This window comes from Pongo abelii, chromosome 14, assembly GCF_028885655.2.
Source record: "Pongo abelii isolate AG06213 chromosome 14, NHGRI_mPonAbe1-v2.0_pri, whole genome shotgun sequence".
Taxonomy (NCBI): Eukaryota; Metazoa; Chordata; class Mammalia; order Primates; family Hominidae; genus Pongo; species Pongo abelii.
In genome coordinates, this window is record NC_071999.2 from 51,731,073 (window position 1) to 51,742,500 (window position 11,428).

Consider the following 11,428-nt stretch of genomic DNA (forward strand, 5'->3'; position numbering starts at 1 on the left):
TAGTTCTTTATAGCAGTGCGAGAACGAACTAATTCAATGTGTGTATCTTTGTATATACCTTTGTGCACACAGCAAGTATTCTTGCAAGGTATATTTCCTAGAAATAGAATTGCTGCTGCACAGGGATTGGACATAGTCCTAGAAGTGGAATTACTAAGTCAAAATATTTTCTCCTTTTTAAGCTTCCCCATACAAATTGCCAAAATATCAGCTAGAACACTTATGCCACTTAACATCCCCACCAACATGTCCTGTTCTCTTTTTATGCTCCCTTCATTCTGCAGTGTTCTTCAACAGTGGGACCCTTCACTTTTTTTTTCCTTTTTTCTTTTTTTTTTTGAGATGGAATCTCACTCTGTCACCCAGGCTGGAGTGCAGTGGTGTGATCTCGGCTCACTGCAACCTCCGCCTCCCAAGTTCAAGCAATTCTCCTGCCTCAGCCACCCAAGTAGCTGAGACTACAGGTGCTCACCACCATGCTCGGCTAATTTTTGTATTTTTAGTAAGGCAGGGTTTCACCATATTGGCCAGGCTGGTCTCGAACTCCTGATCTCGTGATCCACCTGCCTCAGCCTCCCAAAGTGCTGGGATTGCAGGCATGAGCCACCGTGCCTGGCCATATATATATATATACACACGTGTGTATATATATATATATGTGTGTGTGTATATATATCTATACGTGTATATATATATACGTGTATATATACACACATATATTAACCTATATATAACATATATAACATATATACGTGTAACATATATATGTTATATATACATATATTAACATAATACATATATATTAACACACATATATATATATACTTTTTTTTTTTTTTGAGACAGAGTTTCGCTCTTTTCACCCAGGCTGGAGTGCAATTGCATGATCTCGGCTTACTGCAACCTCTGCCTCCTGGGTTCAAGCAATTCTCCTGCCTCAGCCTCCCAAGTAGCTTGAATTACAGGCACCCACCACCACACCCAACTAATTTTTGTATTTTTAGTAGAGATGGGGTTTCACCATGTTAGCCAGGCTGGTCTTGAACTCCTGCCCTCAGGTGATCCACCCACCTCGGCCTCCCAAAGTGCTGGGATTACAGGCGTGAGCCACTGCGCCCGGCTCCCTTCACATTTTGTGGTGAGAAACCTGAAGCACATTTTGCTACAAAGTCCCAATGGGAACTCAGAAATCACAAAGAAGTCTTTAACTCTAGTTATAATTCTCTAATGGGATATTTTGATGAATGCATTATCTTTGATGTGCACAATATATTAAAGATAATAGAAAATTGTACACCTAGACTTCACTACCTCCCATTATCTCCCTGCCTTCAGTACAGTTGCGTCATTCTGTACTGAATGACGCTATGGCGTTATTTTCTTATATAGATAGTTAAGATTTAAAAAATGTAACATGTGAAATAGCTGTACATAATATTTATAAAGTAGTTCAGTGACTGGTTACAAAGTCTCCTATAAGTATTTCTTTTAGCACTAATAGTCTAGATAAAAGTTTGTTTTTCCCGATAAATGAGCATACTGTCCATCAGTTAGAACTATGTATTGTACTTTATTCTTTGTCCTGGTTTTTAGGATGCTCAGAATCAAGTTTTACCCATTACTGTAGCATTACAGTATTTACTTTAATTACAATGTTTAACTAAAGGTTTTCTTTTCTCCTCTTTTACTTCTCATTTCTCTCTTTCTGGGAATATGTTTGGCTCTTACTGCAATTAATTGTCCTTCAATCATTTTTATAAGATGGAGTAGGAGGGTCAAACTATAAATTAATTGATAAAAGTTATGTCTTTAATTTGTAATACAGGTGATTTAAGGGCTAGGCTGAATATGTAGCGGTTTTTGTATATGACCTAGAAGCAGTTTAAAAATTCAAGTGTGAGTTATTTTGCTGTTTACTTTTTGTGCTTGACAAAGGAGTCTAGGAGTAATCAAAAGCTTATTTTAGGTTTAATCTACTTTTGTTTTTACAAACTATGTTTAATAAAACATCTAATGGCTTATTTTATAGCACAGCTAACTATAGAAGAGTTTTTGCACATTTTAACATTTTACATTGATAAAATATGACAGATCTAGCAACTCTAGGTTGACACCTTGAGATAATCTATGCCTTGGATTCTCTATTTTTGAAACAGTATTGTATTTGAGGTCTTATTTTTTATTTTTGTTTTTATGTTAGTTTGGAAATGTGACATGGGAGGCTGCTCCAATTTCCAAATATCATGGGAAAATAGAATTTACATTTCATAGTTACATGTACATTTATTTTGCTACCGATTTAATTTTGTATCCCTTCTACAAATATTTTATGAACTACGTAAAATCAGTTCTGACTTTCACTCACTAAACTCAAAAATACTTCCGCAATAGCTGGGGATAGTGGTGCACTTCTGTAGTCCTAGCTACTCTGAAGGCTGACAGGGGAGGATGGAGTCTATCTTAGGCAACATAGCAAGACCCACTTTCTTTTTCTTTTATTTCCTTTTTTTAAAATTACATTTTAAGTTCTGCAATACATGGGCAGAACGTGCAGGTTTGTTACATAGGTATACAAGTGTCATGGTGGTTTGCTGCACCCATCAACCCGTCATTTAAGTTAGGTATTTCTCTTAATGCTATCCCTCCCCTAGTCCCCGACCCCTGACAGACATTGGTGTGTGATGTTCCCCTCCCTGTGTCCATGTGTTCTCATTGTTCAACTCTCACTTATGAGTGAGAACATGTGGTGTTTGGTTTTCTGTTCCTGTGTTATTTTGCTGAGAATGATGGTTTCCAGCTTCATCTGTGTCCCTGCAAAGGACATGAACTCATCCTTTTTTACGGCTTCATAGTATTCCATGGTGTATATGTGCCACATTTTCTTTATCCAGTCTATCACTGACGGGCATTGGTGTTGGTTCCAAGTCTTTGCTATTGTGAACAGTGCTGCAATAAACATACGTGTGCATGTGTCTTTATGGTAGAATGATTTATAATCCTTTGGGTATACACCCAGTAATGGGATTGCTGGGTCAAATGGTGTTTCTGGTTCTAGATCCTTGAGGAATCGCCACACTGTCTTCCACAATGGTTGAACTAATTTACACTCTCACCAACAGTGTAAAAGCGTTCCTATTTCTCCACATCCTCTCCAGCATCTGTTGTTTCCTGACTTTTTAATGATTGCCATTCTAACTGGCGTGAGATAGTATCTCATTGTGGGTTTGATTCGCATTTCTCTAATGACCAGTGATGATGAGCTTTTTTTCATATGTTTGTTGGCTGCATAAATGTCTTCTTTTGAGAACTGTCTGCTAGTAAATGGCAGAGCTGGGATTTGCTTCCATTAGTTGAAATCCTGAGTTTGTGTGCTTAACTGCTATTCCATACCACTGATAATAATAATCTTCATCAATAATAATCATGATGAAGATACTGATCCTATAGGTTATTTTTGTTATCAAAGCATTCTAGACTGAACAAATTAATAATTTCCCCTAGTCACAACTAATGAAAACAACAAGGAATTAATTTTAAAAATATAAAAAATTAGGTGCAAGAGTATGGCTTTATTTTATGTCACTGGGCAAAGTAAATTCGTTTGTTATGTCTCTGGATCTCTAGATATACTATTATCCATTTATTTATTCTTTCACCCACAAATAATCATTGATTGCTTACCATAGGCAAAGTACTTTTCTAGATACTGGAAATACAGAAATAGACAAATCAAAGTCTCTGCTTTCATAGGGCTTACTTTTTCTTTTTTTCTTTTCTTTTGAGACAGGGTCTCACTGTTGCCTAGGCTGGAGTGCAGTGGCGCAACCACAGCTCACTGCAACCTTGACCTCCTGGGCTCAAGTGATCCTCCCATCTCAGCCTCTTATGTAGCTGGGACTACAGGCATTGCCACCATGCCTGGCTAATTTTTTTCTTGTTTCTTTTTTTCTTTTTTTTTTTTTTTTGTAGAGATGGGGTCTTGCTATGTTCCCAGGGCTGGTCTTGAACTCCTGGATTCAAGTGATCCTCCTGCCTTGGCCTCCCAAAGTGCTAGGATTACAGGTGTGAACCACAGCCCAAGCTTACTTTTTCTAAAAGCATGGGAAAATACTATTATTTCTCAGTAAAACAAGTGTTTTTTATATATATTAACTCAGTTAACAGCACCAAATATCTTTGCATAAAGTTAATTTTGTCTTTACAGAGTATAAACTGATTCACAAGGAGATGCATGGCCTTAGTCAAGGCACTGGTACAACTAGAAATAAAGCTTAAGGTTAGATTGCTATGAACCCAAGTGGTCTGGCTCCAGCTCAAATACTAGATAAACCTAATTTCTTGGAAGAGAACAAAGCTTGCAATAAAGCAATATTTGTCCCACAAAATGGAACCTGATTACTGTTTGTAAATGTCAGCTGCTTTTAGCCCACACTAGTTCAGTTGTACTTAAGAAGACACAGCCAAAATGTCTCAATAATTATTGAATTCTCACCTTTTCCAGTCTACCTCCTACTAAAGTAATCCGTATAACCTGGAAGTCAGCAATGTTGCAGAAACCCTCTAGAAGTATTATGCTGTGAATAAGAGACATGGTTAAAGAGCCAGATCTGGCCGGGTGCAGTGGCTCACGCCTGTAATCCCAGCACTTTGGGAGGCCGAGGTGGGCGGATCACGAGGCCAAGAGATTGAGACCATCCTGGCTAACATGGTGAGACCCCGCCTCTACTAAAAATACAAAAAAAAAATTAGCCGGGCGTGGTGGCAGGCGCCTGTAGTCCCAGCTACTCAGGAGGCCGAGGCAGGAGAATGGCATGAACCCGGGAGGTGGAGCTTGCAGTGAGCCCAACTCGCGCCACTGTACTCCAGCCTGGCCAACAGAGCGAGACTCCGTCTCAAAAACAAAAAACAAAAAACAAAAAAACCCAGATCTAAAAGTGCTTTCATTGAAATCAATAAGGGGAAGAAAGAACAGAGTTGAAAAGACTATGAGTAAAATGACTTAGCAGAGATAGTAACATGAGAAAAAGAGGAGAGATGTTTATAAACCAGAACCTGATTTGGAATAGAAGAAATGGGAAATAGTGCCAAGATTATTTTAAATTTATTGGAAATGGGAAGGGAATAGTAGCAACATTATCGTTATATTTGAACTGACTGGTATAGAAAGGACAATTCTTGCAAAACTGCCAATTTTCTGGAGTTTCATAGGCTTGTATATTTGAGGAATACACTTAGGTGAAGTTAGAACTCACAAAACAATTTATATCTGATTTTAAATTTTATCATGTTACCAAACTTGGCTAGTAAATGGACTTTCTTTGTAAATCTGGTCTCACATTTCTCAGAGTGACATTGAGAAACTCCAATTCCGTAGGATATTATTTAGATTTATGTTTCTGTGATTAAATGTGGGAATGGTAGTTTGTAGGTTGAACAAACGATGTCACCGAGTCCAAGTCTACAAGGTGCTAGTTTACAGTATGTATCTCCCATTGGGGGGTTATAGTTTCTTTTTTTTGTCTTTGAGCATTCTGAAAGATTCATGTAGTCTGGTATGTACTCTGAGAAATATCAATCTAGTTCATTGTTGGTCATGTCTCCATCAGATGACCCATAATAATATTTTTCTGTTAATAAAGTCTTAACTGTTCACACTTCCTTAACAACTTGTCTCCCTTTAAAGTCTCAATATCGTAGTATCACCTATTTCTTAGGAAATTCAGAGCTCAGAGCATTTTATATTTAATTGGTTTTTACTCCAGGGAAGTTTTTGTTTGTTTGTGACAGTGTCTTATTCCAGTTGCCTAGGCTGGAGTGCAATGGCGTGATCATGGCTCATTGTAGCCTCAATTTTCCAGGCTCAGGTGATTCTCCCACCTCAGCCTCCTGAGTAGCTGGGACTACTGGTGTGCACCACCACACCTGGCTATTTTTAAATTTTGTGTAGAGACAGATGGGTTTTTGCCGTGTTGTCCAGGCTGGTCTTGAACTCCTGGGCTCTTTATCATTATGGAATGTCTTTGTTTGTTAATTGGAATGTTTAATCCATTTATGTTTAATTTAACTATTGATGTAATTGGATTTGGGTCTACTTTTTTTCTGTTTCTTTTCCATTTGTCCCACCTTTTAAAATTTATTTCTCCTTTTTAGCTTTCATTTGGGTTAATTGATTTTTTTTCATCATTCCACTTGAATTCCTCTATTAGCCTTTTAGTTGTACCTGTTTCTATTTTTAAGTGGGTTCTATAGGGATTATAATGTGCATCCTTAATTTATCACAGTCCACTTTGATTTAATATTATACCACTTTAATGTAAGAACTTTGTAACTGTATAGTTCTATTTCCCCACTCCTCATTATTTTATTTCTTGTTATCATGACTCTTAGATCTACAAACATTATAAAACTATAGAAGAGTGCTATAGAAGTAGTATTGTAACTTTTACTTTAAATAGGCACATATTTTATCATAATAAAATAATTAAGAGAAGAAGTGGCATAACACGTCCTTTTAATATTTGCCACTCTCAGTATTCTTCATTTCTTCCAATACATATGAATTTCCTCCTGGTATCATTTCTTTCAGACTGAAGATCTTGTAGCTTTCTTAGAGTTCAAATCTGCCTATAACAAATTCTCCCAATTTTTGTTTACTGAAAAAATGCCTTCATTTTGTCTTTACTTTTAAAGAATATTTTCATCAGTGGATATAGAATTTTAGGTTGCCATTTGTTTTTTCTCCTTAAAAATGTTTTTCTATTGTCTTCTGGCCACCATAATTTTAGGTGACAATTTAGTTATTTATTTGTAATGTTGTCCCCTGTATATAGTGTGTCTTCCCTTGCTCCTCTGGCAGCCTTTCAAGATTTTCTATTTCTTTTTGGGTCTTCAGCCATTTAACTATGATGTGCCTAGGAATGATTTTCTTTTCATTAATTCTACTTGAGCTTCAGTGAATTTTTTAAATATGTAAATTTATGTTTTTCACCAAATCTGGGTGTATTTTGACCATAATATTTTTTCAATTTTTTTTCTGTCCAATTTTGTCTCTCCTCTTCTAGTAGAACTGTAATTATTCCTCCAAATGAATTCCAATGTTAGAAGTTTTAACATTATTGTACAGGTCACCCTGACTCCATTAAATTTAAGAAGTTAGTTTCACTTTCTGTTCCTCAGGTTGAATAAGTTCTACTGATCTATCCTCAAGTTCACTGATTCTTTTCCCTACTGTCTCTAATTTGCTGATCAGCCAACCTAATGAATACTTTATTGCAGAATATTATGTTTTCAGTTCTAAAAACTCTATTTGAATTTTTAATAGTTTCCATTTCTCTCTTGAGATTGTCCACATTTGCTCATTCATTATGACCATGTTTTTGTTTAAGTCCTCAAACATTTTAACAGCTATTGTAAAGTACCATCTGCTAATTTTGACATCTTGTTCATCTTGGGGGTGGTTTCCACTGACTGATTTTTCTCTTAATTATGAGTCACACTTTCCATTTCTGTTCACATGTCTAGTAATTTTTGGTAATATGTTGGATAATGCTAATGACATGTGGTATGGTGTTTGGATTATGCTGTATTGTCTACAGAGTAGTGAGTTTTTATCAGTAGGCACTTCATTTACTGACAATCCTTTTATTTTTCAGTCCTGTCATACTTTTTTGATGGTAGGCAGGTCATTTTTGGTTTGAATTTATTCTTAGGGCATACCCCTTAGCCTGGTATATGCTTTTTATTCTTATGTCATGGTGTTTCTTGAGTGACAATTTAATACGTGAAATGCTCAGTGGCATCTCTCTACTCTGGCTGGGATGAACTCTAACATCTTCCAGTGTTGCATAACTTCTGGTATCACTCAGCCCTAAAGCACATGATCTTTGGTCTCATGAAGTCTTATCTTGTGCATGTTTATGTCAGACCTAGCCAAGCGCCCATATGAATCCTCATGCAGAATTCTGGAACCAACTTTGTATAGCTCCCTCTTCTCCAGTTCTTTCACAAATTCTAGCTGCTTCAGCAGCCCACAACTCTAATCTTTGCCTCCTCAGGTCAATAATATCACTGCTGTGCTTAGGCCCCACCTTTATGATCTGTGGCAGGAAAGTGCCACTAGGAAAAAACTTGGGTAATTATGGGACTCATCTTGTGGTTTTCCTTTTCTGAAGGATCATGGTGCTTCACTGCTTGTTTTTCAGTGCATGAAAACATATTGCTGCATTTTGCTAGGGGTAGAGTTTTCTTCAGCGGAAGGACAGGTGCAGTGCTAGTTACTGTGTCATAATTGGTAGTGGTAATCAGAGTATATTCACTTTTTTAAAAAAAAATCATGTTTACTGAGGTATAATTTATAAATAGAAAAACTTACCTCTAAATTGCATAGTTCAATAAGTATCTGTAGTTATGTAGCCAGCACCACAAACAAGGTACAAGTACAGAAAATTTCCATTTCTCCCCAAAAGTTTCTTTGTATCCTTTCTCCCACCTCCTGCCCCTGGCAAACACTGATGTAATTTCTGTTCCTTTAGTTTTCATCCTTGAGTATTAGCCCATTGTCAGAATGCATCAAAACTTATTTAACAATTCATCAGTTTATGGTCCTTAGATTATTTCTAGATTTTGGCTTTTATGAACACATCTTCTAAAAATATCTACATATAGGTCTTTGTGTGAACCTAGGTTTTCATTTCTTTTAGGTGAAGATGTAGGAGTGAGATTTCTGGGTTGAATGATAGGTATGTTTAACTTTATAAGAAACTTGGCAAATTATTTTCCAAAGTGGCCATAACATTTTGTATTCCCATTAACAATGTATGAGAGTTCTAATTGCTGCACATGTCCAGTAGCATTTTGCCATAAATTATGATAATGAAACTGAATTCAATATATGAGGGATCATATCTTTGCTTAAAACTAATATGAACTCTTTTGTTCTTCACTTCTTTGAAATCACTTGTAATCATTTGGTTTTACTATTATTGCCACATGCAGAGAAGGGCTGCCTTGTTTTTTCTGACCAAAAAAAAATACAGTGAAACTCACTTCCCCATGTGTAAATTAAGGTTAAAATTAATAATTCAACTAATAATCTGAATAGTTCCTTGATTTAGGTAATAATTTTAAACTATCAAATAAAACAACCTTAATTAAATATTAAATACCAAATAACATCAAAGATTTAAAATTTAAAAATAAAACCATCAAAGTACTAGAAGAAATGATAGACAAATTTATTTGTAACCTTAAGGTAGAGAAGGTCCTTCTAATCACAATTCAAATTTAGTAGCCATAACACTCCCCCTATCTATGCATTAAATTTGAAAAGATTAGCAACAACTGCAACAGCAGAAACAACATTTCTGCCTAAGGGAAAAACACAATAAGTAAAATAAAACAGGAAAAAATGGAAAAAGATAATAAACTCATATCATAAATTAAAATTTAACTTCCATTAGAAATAAAGAGCTCCTAGACATCAAGCAGAAGAAGATCTAGCAATAACCACATAGAAAAATGGCAAACAACATAGACCTTCGCTGGAAAATGAATGCAAATGAGACTTCAAGGTATGAAAATATGCTCAACTTCACTTATCACAAGAAATACAAATTAAAACCTCATTGAGATACCATTTTCTACCTATTAGACAAAATTTGGAAAGTTGAGAATACACTGTTGGCAAGGCCACGGAGAAGCAAATTCTTTCACACACTGTTGGTGGGAGCACAAGGTAGAAACAAACACCATGGAAATCGAATTATGATATTTGTCAAAATTAAAAATGCATTAATATTTGGACCCAGTACTAGTGGAATTTTTCTTACAGATATGACTTCAAATGTATTAAATATTATACCTCCAAGGTTATTCATAGCAACATTGTGTATAACACCAAAACAAGAAAAACAACCTGAATATCTGTCAATAAAGGCCCATTTAAATGTACTAAGGTACATTACAAAATGGGATTCTACACAGCCTTACATAAGAATGAGGCAGTTCTGTGTATAGAAATATGGATCAATCTCTAGTTTAAAAAATGTAAGGTATAGATCAAGTATAGATGTATGCAGTATGCTACTTTTTATATATAAAATGGAAATAAAAGTAGGTATTTGTGTTAATGGATACTGGAAGGATACACAAAATCTAATAAAAAGGGCTACCTATAAACATACTACAGGGATTGGACATGAGGGAACAGGAAGCAATAAGATTCCCAATTTTATTGGTTTGATTTTTTAAACTTATAATGTTTTTTAGAAGTTCTGCTCATTCATAGCTGAATTAAAGACGATGGCTAAAGAAAAATGTGGCCTTGTGCTGTTAACAATATGTGTCACAGAGCTGTCCCTTTGATTTTCTACTTTAGATGAAAATGAACATTTAGTCACACCCATTATCTTTTTGTCTTTAATTTAGAATAACCATTCTTTGTAGTCCAGCTTTTTATTCTCTCAGAAGAAAATAAGTGATCAATTCAGGAAATGGATGCTACCAACTATTAAAAAAGGACATATATTTACTTTTAGCTGTGATCTTTTGTCAACTTCTAAGTCTTTTATTTCCTTGACTCTTGAAACTTTTGTGAATGAATTGTTCTCCCAAATGTCAGGTTAGCAAAAGAGTATATAAGTATGGAGAAATATGTATTTTCTGATAAATAATTGACAAATGAGCTGTTAAGAAAAATGCTGGTTTGTGTGCATAGACCATTTACTCCTCTCAGCCCTGCATCTGGCATTGTGAGCCCACGTTATAATAGAGCCTTGTATAAGAGAAACATGCAAAATGAGCAAAGTCTGGCTAAGCATTGGCATGAAAGGAAAGACCTGGGTCACCAGCTAGAAACATTAAATGAGGGGAAAAAAAGATGTCCACATCATCAATAAAATACCTAAGAATAAGCTGCATCATAAAGTTGAGAAATCAGTAAAAGGAAAAAATATAAAACACAAAACATTACTGAAGCTATTCTCCTGGGACGAAAAACAGATAATTAAAAAATGTAAATTCCTTCTAAATTGATTTACAAGTTTCATGTAATCCTCATCAAAATTCCAAGGGTATTTTTGCAGAAATTGGCAAAATGAGTCAAGATTCATCTGGAAGAATAAGAATTGAAAATTTACCACCATTAAAAAAAGCCAAAAACAAAAATGAAAAATGAAAAATAATTGATAGCTAGGTACTAGGACAGATATAGATAAAGCAAATGTAGTAATACATAATTGAGGGTCCATGTGATGCATAGAGGGTGTTTAGTGTACAATTCTTTCAGTTGTTTTTGATATTTGCAAATTCTCAAAATGAGACAGGAAAAAAAGTCTTCCACAGCTCCCTATTCTTATTACAACAAGTTGAAATGCCTCTGCCTGGCCTTTAAAGAAAGATTATAGTTGCACTACACCTGTCCAGCCTTATT